The sequence below is a fragment of the Pararge aegeria genome, chromosome 1 (genome assembly GCF_905163445.1).
Source record: "Pararge aegeria chromosome 1, ilParAegt1.1, whole genome shotgun sequence".
Lineage (NCBI taxonomy): Eukaryota > Metazoa > Arthropoda > Insecta > Lepidoptera > Nymphalidae > Pararge > Pararge aegeria.
In genome coordinates this window covers 6536602-6554631 of record NC_053180.1, presented here as the reverse complement: position 1 = coordinate 6554631, position 18030 = coordinate 6536602, and the positions used below count along the sequence as shown (strand labels likewise).

The window sequence follows — 18030 nt, the reverse complement described above, 5'->3', positions numbered from 1 at the left end:
AAAATGATGTTGGAAAAGAGCAATCTGCTGAGTTCTTAGCCGACTCTCCTCGGTAGAATCTGCCTTCCGAACCGGTGGAAGAGTCACTACAAACAGACTGACTCGACGTTTCTATATTAAAAACAACTCGTAAATATAAACTAAGTCTACTTGAAATAAATGAACTTGAATTTGAATTTTCTCTCCGTCCTTTCAACTAACTAAACGTCCTTCCTGATGGGAATATCTTGTACGTTTACGTAAAGGCCAATGGCAGGAATGGGAAATTTTATAATGGAAAGCAATAAAATAAAAGCTTTAAATTAAGAATTAAATACATAATTTACACCTTTGTCAAGTCGTAAAGAAGTTCGGCCAGTCACTTTTATCAAAACACCAATTATTGTAATCGCGGCGAAGTCTCACAGAGTGACGCTAAAAATAAATTTGTAAAAATTTACACAAGAATAATTATATCTCAAAACAGGAAATATCTTTACAACTTAATTACACTTAAACGGTAGCACGATATTTAATTTAAAATCTTTATTTAAATTAATAATATATAAAAATTAAAGCAACCTATGTTTGCAAAAAATCTTTAATGTTATTATAAATGCGAAAGTGTGTTTGCTTATTTGTTGCCATAACTAAGAAATCAATCAACTTGATTTTTGGCATGTAGTTACTCAAAACAACGAAGAGTAACATAGGGTACTTTTTACACGGTTCCCACGGGATTAGAAAGAAACGGTAATAAACACGGACGAAGAACGCGGGAACAGCTAGTATGAAACCATACCAAAATAACTAACTTAACGTTACCATAACAAAATAACTTTAAGAGCTGCCAATTTAAGTTCACTTACAGTTTTGTGATTACTAACACTAGAAAAAGTTATTTTTTGTGAAAGTCGGGTCGCAATTAGTATATTCATAACGAAGGGCTATCAAAAGGGTTAATAATACCAAGGATATCGATGTAACTACAATTTATACTATTGCAACAGTTATCGCGGCACCATGTTTATTGTGTCAATTCGGTAGCCTTACCAATATTCTGAATAAATGAATAAATTAATTGAAATTCTTTAGTAACATATAAGTGAAGTCGCAGAATGACAGTCATCAATATATTTTTAACCCAAATAATAAGAAACCAAAACATTTCCTTCTATTTTGCAGCGTACTAAACTTTCGAATAAATTATATATTGAATCATGAGGAAATAAACATTTTATACATCTATATATGTTATTTAACATATAATTTCAATAAATAAACCAAGTAAATAGCAACTTTAATATGCCTACATATTTACAGTCGGGCTCAGATTTTATAAAATGTCATCTAATCTAAAAATAGGTACACTCAACCGTCAGACACAGGTTTATGTCCCATAAACGATGATAATAAAAAAAAATTATAAAGATATTGTTTTTACTTGTCACTATAGGCTCGGGCTTTGTCATTATCTCACAATCTCGAAAGTGATGGCGGTGTAATCATACTTTTGTAAAATATGTCTTATCTTGGGTAATAAAGAAGCCCAGAAAGAAATCCCTAAGAAGGGTTCCTAGCCATGTAGATGAAAAGAAGATCCAAAGCGTTCACTGAAGGTTGGAAGGACATTCTACTAAATAGTAAGTTGATCAGTATATTTCGCTGCTATTTAACTAGCATTTTTTATAACACGGATGTAAAGAGATGACTAAAAAGGATGCAAGCTTTTGTGTAAGTGAAAGTGAAATGAGTGAAAATATTGTGGCTATCCTACTTAACAGAACATAAACTGAACACATAAAGCAGAAGGCATAAGCCACTGATAAAAAATATTCACTAAGACAATCGCACTATAAAATAAATACGTATAAAATAGTAGTTATGGTTGCTAAAAGCCTGTAAGCTAGATCTTTATAAACAGCAATCCCAATTATGGTTATTAAAGGCGAGCATTGTGGAACACTCTAAACTAAACATGGATTTTTGTAGTGCCATCTTTTTCACTATTTTGATGGAATAGAATAGCACTATTAATAGACACATATAGTTTCGTTTAGAGATTTGTGTATAACTGAATATGGATCATTGGAGCAACAACATCAATTTGTAATTGAAAATCTCATTGAAAATAATTCGAATTGATTCTGAAGGCTTATTTGATAAGACACCTAACACAAATAGCACCAACAAAGTGTGATCGATTCACCTTATAAAACCCACGTTTACATTTAAATCTACGATATTGGAACTGGACCACGATACCATGTGCAGTTGACCTAGTAGGAACGTATTTCCAATGTTATATTTCCACTTTCCAGCTCTGAAAGCATGTTTCCTAATAAGACAGAAACGACATCACTCTAGAAACTCGACACTTAACTAAATATACTTCAGAGAGCTGTTGAAGTTTGAACTGGATCCATGAATCAGCGCGGGCCTATTTGTATAGACGTTTGTTTAACAACAGCCGCAGACTGTCATGCGTATACGCACACTCGTAAACATCTCGTGAGATGACTTGCCTATTCCTCGCGCGTTCACATTCCAGCCGAGTATAACATCAAAGATAATTAGCGGCATAAACGCTTTAACATTGCAAATATGGATGGAGATGGGAGCTGGGTAAACTAAGTCGCTCAAGGAGAACTCGATAGCACAAAAGCGAACTATAAACATAGAAGAGGCGACTAACATTTGAACCGATAATTATGATAAGTCGAAGTTTAATTCAGTGGTCCATATATTTGTTATAACTCGTCAATGTTTGCAATGTAAGCGTATGAAAACGTTAGTTACGACATCACATTACAGATTATTTGGCTTTTCTCTTATATATTTGCATGTCTTCTGCAAGATGCTATAATATAGACAAACACCGGTAGTAATTTGCAAAAACTTTTCTTGCATACTTTAATTGAGGTTGAACAATTATCTTTGAGATGTGAACTAACTCAGGTAATAGACAGAAGGCCTGTCCGTGACCTTCTGTCTTATAACTTAAAAGATAGTGATTTATAGTTTATACCGGCAACGCGATTCTAGTAAGCAATAATAATAATATGATCTATGTTATTTTCACATACATTTCGATTTATCGCCTAAAAAAATTGGAAGCGAAATTTCAAATAGAAGGCAATGATATATGGTACAATGTTTATGTAAAGGAGGAAACTAGGTCACTATTACCTACATACATACGAGTATATTCAAATGAAATATGTACACAAAGAAACGGCGAATGTAAACAATGAAAAAATTTCATCCAATGCAAAAAGGTATTCGAGAAAATTCGGAGCACATTTCAAGATTAATCTTTTTCGTTCCCCTCTAGCTCTTTGCGGATTGAAGTAAATGGGTTATTACGAACGAGCCTAAGATGTTTTTATTAGTGTAGATGTGTTGGCGGCTTTCTGCAATGGCTATATTGAAACAAGGTAATTGCCCGACTTTCAAATAATCGTACACAATTCGATGACAAGATTATACATCACTATAAAGCATAGCAATTTCTTCATTTATTTTGTAAATAAATGAAGAAATTGCTCTGCTGTTCTCATTATATTGCTACTCTGTAGAAAAGCAAAAATTTTAGAAATTCATTTATTTTTTAAATTTTTTTCGGGCGTTTTCGGCAAAGATTGGCATATTTATTAGTTTCGTTTGTTACAAGAGTTAAAGAACGAGAACACTAAAGTGGGTACTCTTGCCGTTTTAGTTTAATAATCCGTCTATTCATAATACGTCATTGAACAGAGCCTATAATTTCTGGTCGCTTGCGTAAAATCTCTAGTACTATGGACCGGGGATATATTACGATAGACATGTCTTTAAGCTTTTATTACAGCACCGCGTATGTGGTCGTGTACTCGGGACGTATTGTTAGTAACGTTTAGGATAACTGCCTATGACCGTTGTCATAATAGTAGTAATAAAATGGTCGTAATTTCTTACATCACACCGTAAGGTTGAACCTGTAGCTTGAATGGGGACATTAGTTCCACAAGTAAAGGCTTCATGTGAAAATTTTTATCTGAACTGTTAAACATGTGAACTAGTTTGTTTTATTTTTTCAGACATTAAAAAGGCTTTCTAAAACAAGACCTCACAAGAATTCTCTTATGGAAACTTAAACGTATGAACTCAGTCAGAATATTTTTTTTTTCCAGCAGATTCATGTTAAAAACAGTAGCCATTTACTTTAACAAATCAGAGGTGTCACGCTAGTACGTTATACGAATATATTAGTAGATACGTATCTAGTTTCGTTGACTGAGTTTTTGAATACTGGACTTGTAAGATAATGTTGTATTTTGTAGTCTTGGTGCTTGAAAAAAGTAGTTCAATAGCTCTTTTCCACGTTTAAGATCACTGTTATTGGTTTATACCAATGGCGTAAAATTAACTAAAAAAAGCGTTTTAAGCGCTATTTTTGTGAGGTTTGTAGGAGCTTTGGGTAAATTTATTGACATCTCCGAATTCTATTTCAATCGTCAGTGAAATTAGCTATATTTTAAAAATAATAACTAGTATTTATACAGTTATTGCTATAATTAAAAGTATAAGTAATTTTCTTAACATCATTACTTTTTATTTTGCTGTGTTAATTGTTCGTATCATAAAGTTCTTGGGTACATTACATAACGGATAAAAGTAAATTTTGTTCCTATTCGTCATTTCGCTAAGCACAAGTTAATATGGAGGAAGTCATGCGAATCATCCAGCAGGCATTTCATTTAGATTTGGGAATCCTCGTACGTTTATGCCAGGAATTTCTATATCCCATTGGGTCGTCTTCTGCACTGTTTTTACAACCGTTCACGTACATTCTCTTACTTTATTGGAAATTAATAAACTAAGCTCAGGAGCTTAGTTTATTAATTAGTAGAGGTAGGAGTAGAGGACACCAGGGTGTGACTACGTTTTCAAGTTTAAAAACGGGACACCGAAATCACGTTAATCTGTCCATATACTATAATCATCATCATCATTATGAACCCTTTAATGGCCCACTACAGAGAACAAATTTTCTTTCAGAATGAGCAGGGTTTAAGCCGTAGAACATCACGCTGGCCAAGTGCTGATTGGCGGACTACTTACAGTAAGATTTATCAAATTGAAATATTTATCCTTCAATAAGAAATTATGGAATTTCGTAAACTGCAATAATGGTTGTTTAACTTGAAGATGCCCTGAGTGGGCAGGGGTTCTGAGTTTAACATTGACTTTGATCGGTGATTGTGTTTCCATCATCATGTCAACCAATGAATTTCCACTGCTGGACCAAATACCACGGTCTTTTTCAACTTGGGTCCAGCAGCTCCCTGCGATTTGCTTGATGTCATCAGTCCATTTCGTCAGGGATCTACCAACGCTACGTTTACCGGTACGAAGTACACCTTGGGAGCCCAACGTCTATCTGCTATGCGCCCCGCTCATCGTCATTTCCGCTTCGCGACGTGTTGAACTATTTTGGTAACAACGGTTTTTTTACGGATCTCCTAATTTCTGAATTGATCACGTAGAGATACTCCAAGCATAGCTCTCTCTATCGCTTCCTGAGTGACTCTGAGCCTCCTATGAGACCCAGAATTCTGTATAAGGTTTGTACCTTAAAATTCAAGATGACAATTGTGTATCCGATATGCACAGAGGCGGAGCAAATGACCTGTTTAAAACTACAAATGAGATCGCTCGCACTTACACAGCTTAGCTTCGAAAACCTTTGTAACAGGCATGTAAAGTAACAAGTAAAACTCCATAATTTAAAATTCCCTCAGTGTAGCGTATCTCTAATTCCTAAAACTGCATCCGAAAGCTGTCTCAGTTAACTAACTTTTACGATGCTTTTGAAACGTTTAATTTCTTTTCGGCGAGTTCAACCGGTTTTCACAGCCGCTGCCGTGTGATGTTTAGGTTCACTTATAAATAGGCTATTGTTTTATACGAATACAATGAAACTATCAGGCCAATTTTGAATGTTGGAGCGTTTCCAAGTCTCGGCTAACAGTTCAATCGTCCCGTTGTCGAGAGCTATTCGGAATTCAGAATCAACGCTGGGAAGTTTCGCTTCCTTTGGACATGTTTTCATTTTAAAATTGTAACTGAATGATATATTTATTTAATTAAACATTTGGTACAGTGTTTAAGAACGTTTGATGTAACCATTCATAGGTACGATAGGGTATTACCGAGATAGATGCTCGAGTGGCAAAGTCGTCCTGATTTCAAAAATCCTAAAGTGATTGTGATTACATGACTTGATATCATTAAACTGTAAATGTCGTAGAATGAGTTTACATAAACAAAACTTGACTTCGATGTGCATATTTGCTTTCACTTTTTTGATTATTTATAGGATTTTATTAAACTTGACCTTTATTAAAAGTAGAATAATACCCAAAAAATATTGTATATTATAATAACATCACGTCTTTTATAATGTTTAATGTAGTCTTTCATTTATTTGTGTTCATAGTTATTTAAAATTTCCATCTAGTAAGTGTAAGTAATAAATAAATAGCATGCAAGTTATTTTTTTGATTTTTCTACATACCTACATACTAGTTTCATAACTAAATGTGGATATAATGAGGAAATATAAACAAATGCAAGGTTATTATCACTTGTTCATAATTCTAGCTTCTACAATTACGTTCCTTGAATTATGGAATAATTAATTAATTAGGTTCTATTCATAGTTAGTGCACAAAAGACAATTCCTGTTATTTGTTCATTGAATCTACATTATTGTAAAACGGGAAGTATCCAAACAAGCGTAAGTGATTGTTTTTTAAAGGTATCGTAATTGCTGGATATCCTTACAAAAAATACTAAGACAGCAAAGGTAGTGAAGTAGATTATAAATCTTGAATAACCTTGCCTTTTTTTTTAGGAGCAGTCCATTCATCGTCATGAATTTTATAGTTGCTCACTTGGTATAAAATTCGCCCACTCAGTATTTCAAGTATGGTTTAAACAGTATCTCATTAGCGGCCGCCGAAATTTTTTTATTCACTCGATTTTTAAAATTAGTTATAGTTTTATAAGGGTATTAAATCCTTTATAAAACTATAACAAAAGTGTACCTACATGTGTATATAAAGCTGAAGAGTTTGTTTGTAGATTATCATATTGGGATGGGCTGCTCTTAGTATACAAACTATTGGCAGTCCGTTATATAAAGTATTATCTGTGCTCGACCGCCTATTTGTTAAGTGAGATTATAGGCTATGGCTTTGTATGTGTATATAAAATCGCGAAACTATATTTTTGAAGAATTTATTTGAACATATTCAGACTACAAATTAGGTGTCACCATTTATGTTTGTTCTGCACACACTATGCAATAAAAAAATAACTGATTTTGACGGATTTTGATTTGGATTTTTTTAACGGACGCCGGAGGTTTTATATTAGTCACTATATTTATTGCATGTCATCCATGCGGAGGAAACAGCTGGTAAGAGCATAAAAAAAATAGAACATTATTTGAGTTATATATAGGTCATAAGGTAAATACAATCGTAAAAAGCAAGTAAATGTGTCGGTCGGTATCTACACAATCTTTAAATTTAGGAGTCTTCTTAAATTGACAATATTTTCAAAAAGAAGGAGAAACAGTGCTTATATATAACACAAAGTATTCAAATAAAATGATAATATTTCGATCACTGGTAACGAAAAAAATTAAAAATAAGAAAAAACACCATACACTAGCAACACAATACAGCAGCGTAGTTTTAAACATCGAAAAACTTCAAATTTGGAACGCGTCAACTCAATTCGAATTGGATAACGCGTTGCAACCGCGCGAACGGCGGCGTGCGCGCATCGAGACTGACCGGAGACTAAAGCCACGCATCATTCACCTTTCAACTGCCATTCCATTTTAATCAACAACAATACCTATATGTGTGAAAGAGATAGAGCAACCACTTAACAGATGATCTTCAGGTGTGCCACTGCTGTTTCGCAAAGATTCGGTTATGATAAAACTTAAGTCAAGGCCGATTCGTATCCATTCAGTTAAAACAACGCGGTTTGTGAAATGTCAGATGCGCCTACATGGCACTTACGGCACATAACAGCTGTAAGCAATCAGTTTTATTTATAGCTCATATTAACACACGCTGTATGAGATAATAATGCTACGAAAGTTTACGATCGAAATATTTAAGCGTTTGAACTATTAGCATACACAAATTGTGAGAATTCTAAACATGTATTATATTATGCGTTACGTAATCTTTATTTCCATATAAACAAGCGTTTTTATTATGCGTATTGATTAGAAATAAATAATTGATTGCCAGTACGCACGATTAAACCGCTAAATTGATTTTCATGCACTTTGGATCAAAAGTAGCTTACACCTTGGGAACAACTTGTGTTGACATTTTTTATGTCCTGTTTCCAATAGGTAAGTGGTCTATCAATATTGAGTTTACCAGTCCATCGGTTCTCCGAACTACGTGGTTCGTGGTGGTGGAACGTTCCTCACAGTTTAATCTTTCAGCTTCAGCTACCCTTGAGCTATGTCAGTAACGCTGATTCTTTTTACGGATATTTTTAATCATGACTAGATCTCAGTAATTGAAATAAAAATTTAATAAGCTCCGATACAATGTCATTACGCTGATCAATCCATGTTTGAATGGAAATGATCAAAGGAATAATCACTGTTAATCCTCTCTATAGGTACCTAGTTGCTGAAAGAAGAGCAACGGTCGCAAGAGTAAGTCTTGGTTGCACAACATCACATAAGGCTTAACACCTACGCTTCAGGTTAATGGACACGGGGTGACTCTTTCTAGGACTTATCCTTGTGTTGCTCTGTTTATGGGCGATAGTTTTCTTCTAACCATTAGGTGGTTTATATGCTTGGTCCGTCAAATATTACTTAAAAATTAAGAACATCGCCAGGTCACAGACAAGACGATGAATAAGGCCAAATTCTGACGGCCAACCTGCACCAAAAGAAGATCATATACATGTTTAGCTAGATAGAATATCTAGCACCATATATTTTATTAAATTTGTGCTGAACTAGTGTTAGGCATACTTCATGGAGTAGCTATTTAAGCGTATTATAACTTTTTATTGGACACCGACGACAATGCGGAACAATCAGCAACGGAGGTCGTTGTACAAACGGGCGCAGTTACTAACATGAGTCATGTAAACAGACAGCCAGTTTACAGCGCGTGCAGAGTAGGGTATACCGGAGAAATTGCGATTAATCATGGACTAGCTAATGCCGCTAGTCCTTTTTGCAGTTAAAAACCCGCGGTGAACCGCGGGTTTTTAAATTCATAATTCTATGATATAAATATTAAGAAACTGGTCTGTAGTGATGGCACAATTTTTTCTTTTTGAAGTTGTTAATTTTGGGCTAATTTTTTTCGTTACAACCTGGATTCCTGATCACGCGGTAACGTTTTTTTTCGGGAAAAAGGATTCTTTGTACCGTTAACAAGTGTGCCACGAGATAATACTCTCTATCCGTTATTCGTATTTTTCCTATAGATATAGACGACATAATGGGTAGACATAATTGTCACACCCTTCAGGGCGCAAGCTGGTGTCTATGCAGCAAAATGTTGCCACGATCGGTTAGTAGCCGTATATAGGTTACATATAACATATTTTTTTAATGTCGCGGGTCTGACACCCGTATAAATACGATACATTCTTCTCTAGAATAAAAATAATCCCTTGTTCACTCCCCGGGATGTAATATATGTGCCAAATTCCATCAAGATTGGAGCAGTGTTTGTGCTGAACCTAGCCATACATGATTTTCAGAGTCGTGTAGAAAAATACACAAGGAGTAACTAGGACTGTAATATACCTCTAAAATCCTCAAGCCTAAAGAATAGAGGATAAAAGAGAATTTTAAATAAATTTACGTACTAGTTCAATACATACAATTTTATCTGTTATAAAACTACACTGTACACTCCTTTCATTGGGACCGCTGCCGCTGGAACGGGGAACGTGTTATTGAAAACGTCAACGCGATTAGGAGAGCGAACCGATTAAATGATGATAGAAATGAATGGAACCAATTACATATAAATATAGAGCTTTCATCGTTAACGTAACTCTCAGTTATCATCATCATCATCTCTCATCATATCTGTATCTTTTTATCATGTGGTATCATGATTATCACCGTTATGTGTAACACATGCTTTGGCATGAAGGCAGAAATAAGCATGACGGTAGTTCTTTCACTGACGAGCCGCCACAAAAGCTCAACTACTTCTATACCTACCTTGTATTGTATGCACACATCAAGATGAGTTCTGTGTTTGAGCCGAGCATAGGTAACAAACAAACAGACACTTCCTTGCTTTGTAATATTAGTACACACCTATGGATCCTTATCATCATCATATCAACCCATTACCGGTCCACTACCAGGCACGAGTCTCCTGCCACAATGAGGGGCCGACTCAAGGGGCCACAGTCCACTACGCTGGCTCAGTGCGGATTGGTGGACTCTACACACCTTTTAGAAAAGTATGCAGAACTCTTAGGCATGCACATTTCCTCACGAAGTATTCTTCCACCGTTACTTGCTTTAAACGCACATAACTTAGAAAAAACTGAGAAGCGTGCTGGGATTTGAACTTGGCCCCTCGAAAGTGAGCTCGAAGTCACTGGGCTATCACAGCTATGGATACGATATCGATAATTGTAAATACAGTGCCGTTAAGTGGCGTTAAGTAAATTTGCTATTTTATTGCACCGCTCTGAATCCGTATCTTTGCTGTTAACGTTAACGCGCCCTGTTGCAATGTATCGAGAAATGTTTGACTGCTTCTTATCGCCCATTAGCGGCAAGCTTATGTACGGTCGGCCTTGACCCATTATCGGCTTAAAAGTAGCTTAATGCCGCGCCACACACTGATATTTTTAGAGTTCCTCACTTAATAATGAAAGACGCAACCAATAGTGCAAAGAGAAAAAAAATATGTTCCAATAGGACCAATTTCGTAGTATATTATGAAAATTAAGCTTAATTTGGTATACTCCGCGAACAGCAGGATACCTGCCATATTACCTGATGGTAAGTGACGAGTCAGACTATGACAAACCCAAACATACACCTTGTCGTTTTCAAAGCGGCATCGCACCGAAATTTTTCATCGCTTGGCCGTACATGGTCGGTAGGGTAACTAGCGACGGCCGAAGCCTCTAACGAGACCATACCAGGCAAAAAAACTGACATCGATAATTCCAAACTGGAACTTCCCACAACTGTTCTAGGGAGGTCGGGAGATTCCAGTCAAAGGCCCCTGCGGCATATAGGTTTTTTTATGAGTATTAATTAACGACAAGGTAGAAAATTTATTATACATATATTTTTTCACTGTAAAATGATGATGAAAAACAGCAATCTGCTGAGTTTCTGGTCGGCTCTTCTCGGTAAAATCTGCCTTCCGCACCTGTGGTAGAGTCCAGACTGACTTGACGTTTCAAAAGTGCAAAACGGACGACCTGACGAAAAAGGAAAATCATCGCTTATAAACAGAGCAACACCTCGCAAGGCATGCAAGGAACTTGTCCTGAAACGCGCAACCCAGTGTCCATTAACCTGAGGCGTAAGGGTGAAGCCTCATTGTGCCTGTAATGACTACGGCAACCACGCTCTTCAGACCAGAACATAAAATGCTCCTTGGCAGTATAAATCAGCATGGCGGTAGTAGTCCCCCGGACGAGCTCTGTCACAAAACGCTCTATTACCACGACTCCTTAAGGTTTCCACACTCCACGGTCTTGTACCGCTCATGACCAGCGACTCCCAGCGACTCGATACATTTTAATGGTTATGCAATTACGCTAAATCAAATACCAGTATATCGACTATCTATGTAAATCTTGTCGGCGTTACGAGTGAGTAGTGATCTGACAAGTGCTGGGTATCGCGTAAACTCGTAAACGGACCACCGCGCCGCTGCACCGATCTGGCGCATGATGTAATGCATCACAGATATGCAAGGCTGTGAGAATTAGGTGGGTTCAATGTACGCGGATCCGTGTTTTATATGTCTTAGGAAATGAACTAATACCATAATGTATTTGAAACAAGAAGAATGCGTCCCCGGCACGCACCGTTAAATATATCACTTGTTTTAACGGTGAAGGAAAATATCTAGGAAAAAAGGATGTTTCCTGAGAGTTATCTATAATTTTCCAAGGTGTTTGAAGTCTACCAATCAGCACTTAGCCAGCCAGAACTACGTTACGTTCTCATTTTGAGAGGAGACCCAATTCCTGTAGTGGTCCGGCAATAAGTTCATGATGTTCATGAGTTCAAACCTAACCAAATTTTAGGCTAGTTCGATTATACCCAGAGTGGTCTATATTAATCTCTACTGATCGAAGACGAGTTAAACGGGGGCAATTAAAAAGCAATTGGGGACCGTGAGATGTAGGTAAATGGGGGAAAACGATAGTTATGAAATCGTGGCTTCAACTATGTATCTAACTTGATCATTTTACAAAAAATAATTATTGGTTAGGTTTCACTTGAGAATAAGCCCCCAAGGTTTATACTAATAAAGTAGAACAAGAATTAATAATAACTGTTCCAAACAAGACGTGATGTTAGCGGTCACTAAGATATGAGTTACTGACAAAGTAGAGTTAAGCTTTTTTTTGTAGTAACAATTCACGGACCAAGCAGATGGCCCGTCTAATGTTGAGTGGAAAACCATCGCCAACCATTTTTTTATAAATTTATATATTGGATTGAAGCAGGCAGAAGAAAATTAATTTTCATAATGTTTATATATTTTTTTTTTTTATTATAAGCATGGCAATGCTCTCCCGACGAGTGCATACGTAACAAATGCGCACCACAAGGGTTCTTTTTCAACTTTAAGGAGATCCATAACAATTCCCTCTTATTTATTCAAACACGGCGTGTGTTTGAATAAATTTATTATCCTTATATTTGTCCGGTCTACCAAGAACTTGTTGACTTATTTTTTAATCTTAAGAGGAATGAAAATTAACTTTACTTCTTATACTCGTACTTGCGACTCCGTCTACGTGGGATTTCTGATAACCCGTGAGATAAAGACAAACTACAGGAAGAATGTTAGTCTATTCTAGAAAGAAAGTCGAAATACTTCAGTCTTTCTCCCTTTGTTTAGAATATATGAAAAAAAATATTCTTAAGGTCAAGTCACAATACGAATGTGCTAAATATCGGGTTTTCAAAGCATTTCACACGAGGGTAGCATTAAGAAAACCGTGAAACATTTGTTTCTTATTATTTAACCAATAGCCTAAATACCAAGTTTTTGATATAACCTGGAATAAATAAATAAATGTACCTACAACGACCATTCACACATCGCCATCTAACATGACAGATAAATATTTTTATGAATAATATACATAAATACTTATTGCATACAAATAAAGAATGTTTTCTAGTGTCTGGGACACTAGAAAACATTCATTTTTCATCACACAAACAATTTCAAATAGTGGGAATCCAACCGTCTTGACTCAAGAAGCAGATTCGCTGCCCATTGCGAATCGGCCGTCAAATAATGGCATACTTTCATACATACTTTTATTCCCATTTAAAAAATTATCCTTCCTTAGCAGGTACACCTCTAGGAAGCTCAAAGAATACCTTCTTAAAATTTCCCCGTTCAACCGTTTGCGCTCTCAGTCAGTCAGGACAAATAGTTATGATGACTACTTTTATCATAGAAATATGCAATGGGGCTGGGCTGATAAAGCAACAAATAAATCTCCTAATCACGAGAGAAATGAAAAAATGTACGCCTTCAAAGTCGCGGTCAACCGCTAGTTTGTTTAAATCTCGAACTTAAGTATTGGCAGACTCGCGAAACAATTGAACGGACTTCGGCTTTCGGAATCGAGAGGTACCTTCTTGAAAGTTCTTGGCTATTTGCGTGGCCACAAAGTTATTTCATTCTCCTTATTATAAAGATAATTGCCTGCCTCGTTGTTTAGTGATTAGCTCGTTCCTCTACGACGTCTTTGATTCGTTTCCCTAGTCGGACAAAAAGTTGTTAGGTAAACCGTGGATTATTGTTTTCTGCTAAAACATTTTTATAATTTTTTGAAGTTATACTTCTTTTGGCGCATTAGGCAAAAATTATGAGAGTAAATTTTTACGATGCGCGCGCACACCGTCACAAAAAAACGACACCCTGAAGTTAGAGTTAGAGTTAAATTGTACATAAATCTTAAATTTAAATGGTCACTGAAACTTGGTTGTCCGATAATGAGATAACTAGATCATGCGTTATAATAAAATTTTCAATGTATAAAATACCTTTTTTCTATTGCTAGTGTCGTTTTTACTACAAACGCAGAATAAGGCGAACGATAAAATTTTTGTAAAGATTTTCATCTTGCTACGCCTAAGTATAAAATCTAACGCGTGTACATAAGTACACACGTTTTTTTTAAAATAGTAATTATTGACAAACCAATCAGATGGCCAATACGTTAATTGATAAACCATCACCTATAAATAGAGCAAAACTTTGCAGGGCACACAAGGAACACGCCTACAAAGTGTCGCCCTTTGTCCATAAACCTGAGGCGTAGATGTTAAGTTTCATGCGAATGTAGTAACACTGACAAGCAAGGCGCTCTTCACGCACAGCATTGGTAACACAGCATTGGAAAAATTCTGCTTTGCGGCAGAAATAACCATGGCCATAGGACTTCCCCGGACGAACTCTGTGACAAAAAGCGTTGCTACAACAAACACTAGCCCAGCAGGATTATTACGTATCTCGCTACAGGCTTGCGACAAGCGTAAATCTTGCAATCCCTGCTGTCAAACGTAACTTCTGTTTAGGTATTGTATAGAAAACTGAAGTTCGACAGCAGTGATCGCAAGATATCCACTCCTGAGTCGTGGAGAGCATGTAATCGGTCAGTTATAGCATGTTAGTTATAGCATGTTCTCTAAAATTTTATATTAATCGTTACTATCCCGACAAATCATATGTAATAAGCGTTGTGGGTTAAAGCTCTACCCATGAGGTACCCATTTATATGTTAAGAATTATGAACACGATGCTGCATTCCACGGTGGCGGCGGACCGACTGATAGAACCCGACGTAATTTTTCTCGATAAATAAATAATAAGCGGAATACTACCTAACCACTGCATATTCATACTTAAAATAACCGCTCGCTATTTAAGCTATCGTTCTATTACTAAGTAATTAAAATAAAACTGCACTATAACTCCCATATTGGGTCTAGTCGTGATGATTACAAAACCTATTAACCGCAATTTGCATACTAAAGGGCGTGACCGGCCTATAAATAATCAATATCTAGCGAGACATCTATATCGAGAGACAGCGCAAATCGATTAATTAAAATTTATTAAAACGTACCTATACCATACATAGGGTAAGGTAAATAAAGTTCACGTCAGACGTAACTTTTTTGTATTCCCGGAGCGGAAAGTCACTCGATTAATTAATTGACTGTGGAAATATTCATCTTTAATTTAATGGCTTTCAGATAGATTGTAAAGCACTTCGATAAGTGCAAAAATAATTACGAGTCTTAATTTTTTTATTAATCAAAGGTTGCCTGCCTGTTAGAGAGTGCTTGCGGCAATTAAGACGTCTTTGCATGCACACTATTTAACCGACTTCGGTGCCAAGTGAAATTTAGAAAATTACTGGTATTTTCCTTGCTAATTTATAAAAAGGGATACGAAGTATATGAGATATACATAGTAACTTTCCACATGTTTATCATTTTAATACATGTTTTCTGTTTTTAATAAGATAAATCGGCTTGGCCGGACAGCGTTCGGGAAGCTTCACTTCGTTTGAAATTCCCCAGTGCCTGATGACAAAAGTCTTCGAACTTTGCGTGTTGCCTTGTGATGTTTTATAAGCTCCGAAACTTGAAGTGCAATGTAAGTAGAATCGGGATGACGTAAGGATTCTAAAGGTACCTCAGACGTCCTAATTCAACCTTGCTGGTCGGTCAGATTCCTGGTCCCTCCTTTTCTCGTCAGTCACAAACCAAAATTCAAAAATCCGTCGGCAATAGCCAGAAACGTGAAGAAACTATGAACGAGTTTTTGTAATCCCTTAGATGCCGCTTCCTACAGTTCCAGCCGATTTTATCCGCGAAAGAAAGCAAAGCATCTGTGTGAATGTACTCGCATACGGTAGTCACTGGAGCATAGAGCTCCACACAAGGCTCCGCAGAGTGTTTTCACGCCTTGTTTAAAGCGTTCACAAAAAGAAAAGAATGCTTTCTTATCACCAGCCGGTTACAGTTTACACTTGTATGTTGCCTGTCCATTGAAGCATTGCGATTAACCTATGCGAAATCTAAGGAGACTCTTAGGTATACATCAACAAGTATCCGATAGTTGTCACCCAACCTTTTTAAAGTGAAACTTCTTAAGAATCTTAGTGATTTGAAACTCGATGAAACGAAAAAATAAGTCCACAGAGATACAAACACATAAATGTATAGGATTCAGTCGGCAAGAGAATGAGATAGAATACTTTAGACGTTCTCGGACGTGTGTTTAATGCGTGTGTTTGCGCCTGCGTATTAGAAAGATTTAGTACAAATATACAGTTTACATGACGCGACTGTTCATTTTTCAATAAGTTTTGTAATCAGGGACTTTTCAGAAGTTTTACTTCTACCGTATGTGACTTGCACACACACACTTTTTTATGTCCACTTTTTGTTCACAAACCCTCATGTATGAGCCTGTGTAGTTGTAGTTATATATATATATATTTATAGACACGAATAACTGCCCCAAAATCAACAATAGTAAACTACAGAACACAAAAGCTTCCTCATGGGACAACGTAGTATGGCAACCTAAATCAAAAGCAATGTGTCATCTCTTGTTTCAAACGTGTCTCATTGTAATATGGACCTTTAAAAACGTACATCGAAACTGCAACGTTGCCAGTTGCTACAGTCGCTAAAGACTGATGTAAAAAGGCATATACTAATTTCGGCATCGATGGTAGGAGAGCCATAGCTTAATTGGAAAAAGCACTCAGGCCGCGATTGCTAGAGAGCCGCAGGTTCAAATCCTTTCGGTTCCGAAAAAATTTTTTATGCTTTTTAAATTTATAAAACTGAATCAAAAGCGTTACGGTACGATAGTCCTTAGTCATCGTCGATAACAGTCGACAATCGAGAACCAAATAAGTTGTACATTGTTTGATGGTGACTTAGAGTTTCGCAACAGTAACCTTAAAGAACTTAAGGTTATCAAATATTAATGCTAAACTAAACAATGACTTTTGTAATTGAAAACATAATATGAGGAAAATTACTGAATCAGAGTTCCAGGGAAATATATAAAACTGTATAGCACAAAGTAATAATTAATTCCGGGTGTTTTCCAATAACAATTTATTATGTACATGATGTATCCGTGGTTAAAGAAGGCACATTAAGTGACGTTAGGGTTACCATATTAAAATGGAAATTTATCTGTTTCGTCAAAATGTTACGGCGTATAATATCTTAATATTTTAAATTGTATTACTTTAATGAGCGAGAGTTTTGTGTTGACCTATTAACCATTTCTATACGAATGGAGAAAGAATATTGGTATGGTAACGAGGTCTGTGGGGTTTTGTTGGAGGACCGAAATTAAAGTAATACAATTCTGAAATCGTCATCATCTGCCAACTGAATGCCTAGAATAGGAAAAAAGCCTCCTCTGTCAAACGATCATAAACAGAGAAGCTTATACAGCTGAGACTAAGGACTTAGGTGGGCTAAATTTTAAAATAAATCCCATAATTTTTTCAACAACATAATTTTTATATATCTAATATAATTTTTTCATGTCTAAAAATACTACTCAACTTTATTATTATATTATCAGTAATTATTATTTCAAATATTAATGAGCTTTTAAAAGGCACCTGGCGCTTGTCATTGGTTTTTAAATTAAGTAAGTAACTAAATAAGTAAATATATTACGACAATACACACATTGCCACCTAGCCCCAATGTAATTG

The 18030-nt window shown here is 36.1% G+C and overlaps 1 protein-coding gene across 4 annotated transcripts in view; it reads right to left on the bottom strand.

Moving 5' to 3' along the window:
- The window catches only part of LOC120623211 (focal adhesion kinase 1), a 195264-nt gene that overhangs the window by 57028 nt on the left and 120206 nt on the right, over positions 1 to 18030 (bottom strand). For 3 of the 4 annotated variants that reach the window (XM_039900867.1, XM_039893096.1, XM_039908288.1), the window contains exon 1: positions 7694 to 7812. The exons of the other annotated variant lie outside the window; for it this stretch is intronic. The gene's annotated coding sequence lies outside the window, so the exon portion shown is untranslated. Of the gene's footprint in view, positions 1 to 7693; positions 7813 to 18030 lie in introns of those variants that run through there. 4 annotated transcript variants of the gene reach the window in all.